This window comes from Asparagus officinalis, chromosome 2 (genome assembly GCF_001876935.1).
Source record: "Asparagus officinalis chromosome 2, Aspof.V1, whole genome shotgun sequence".
Lineage (NCBI taxonomy): Eukaryota > Viridiplantae > Streptophyta > Magnoliopsida > Asparagales > Asparagaceae > Asparagus > Asparagus officinalis.
This window is the reverse complement of record NC_033795.1, coordinates 40,772,414-40,773,867: the sequence shown is the minus strand read 5'-3', so window position 1 is coordinate 40,773,867 and position 1,454 is coordinate 40,772,414.

The following is a 1,454-nucleotide window of genomic DNA, read 5'->3' as shown; positions in this document are numbered from 1 at the left end:
TTTTATCCCGCATTTAAAAAATTTTCTTATCAATCTTATCAATGTGATATTTTAAAATAGTATCACAAGGAACAAGCAAAAATAATTTTTTATTTTTAAAATTTAAACTGTAAATTTTCTTTAACTTCTGATATTTGGACATCTAGAGGATAAACTGGTTATTTATATATCACAGCACACTGGATTGATGATAATTGACAAATGTTTAAAAAAATTATTTCTTTTATTACATTTGAAGATTCACATAGTGGTATTACTATTGTAAATTTAATAATAGAATAACTTATATAATTAGAAATTTTAGAAAAAATATTTTCTCTTTCACTAGATAATACAAGTAATAATAATATAGTTGTTGATCATATCAAATCATCTTTGTTATTACAATGTCATGGTGATACTTTCTATATTAGACGTACGTGTTATATTTGAAATTTAATTATTCAAAGTATATTTGGTAAAATTAAATCCATGATAGAAAAGGTTGGGTAATAGTTTATGCTCATAATACTTCTGAATAAAGACTTAAAAGATAGAAATAATTGTGTAAAAGAAAAAAAAATTTAAACCCAGATTAATTCTAAAAGATGTTGAACATAGGTGAAATTCTACCTATGTAATGTTAAATGTAACAATAGAGTATAAAAAAATTATAAATGATTTTATTGTTTTCTATACTTCTAGTTCTAGCTCTGGTAATATGTATGGAATAACTGAGGATGAATGATTAGTTATATATAGTGTAAAAAAGATGTTACAAATTTTATATGATGATACTACGTTACTATCTGGTTATTATTATCCAACTATTATTGAAAATGCTTTATAAGTTTTAAACATTCAAGCTTTTTTTAATAATTATTGTATGGATAATTATTTTAAAAATATGATTTTTCAAATAGAAAGTAAATTTAATAAGTATTTTAGGCCTATTGCTATTATTTTTGGTTTGGGGGTTCTTATTGATCCATGTTTAAAGGATGTTGGCCTTCGAAATTTGTTAAGGCTGCGTTTGGGAACTTGGATTTGGGCTTGGATTTAAAATCCAGGGTATTTCAAATCCAAATCTTTAGTTTGGGTTCTGATTTGAGCTAAGATTTTAAATCAATTGATTTAACAAAAAGGAATTTGGAAGCCCAAAACAAGTGATTTCAAATTCCACCCCAACCCCTGTCATTTATCAAATCCCGACCCGATCCCCTCTCTCTCTCGTTTCAAGTCCGTTCCTCTCTCTCTCTCTCGTTTCGTAAAATCTCTCTCTCCCCCCTTCCCCTCCCCCCGCCGCCGCCTTTGGAAGCCCAAAACAAGTGATTTCAAATTCCACCCCAACCCCTGTCATTTATCAAATCCCGACCCGATCCCCTCTCTCTCTCGTTTCAAGTCCGTTCCTCTCTCTCTCTCTCGTTTCGTAAAATCTCTCTCTCCCCCCTTCCCCTCCCCCCGCCGCCGCCTCC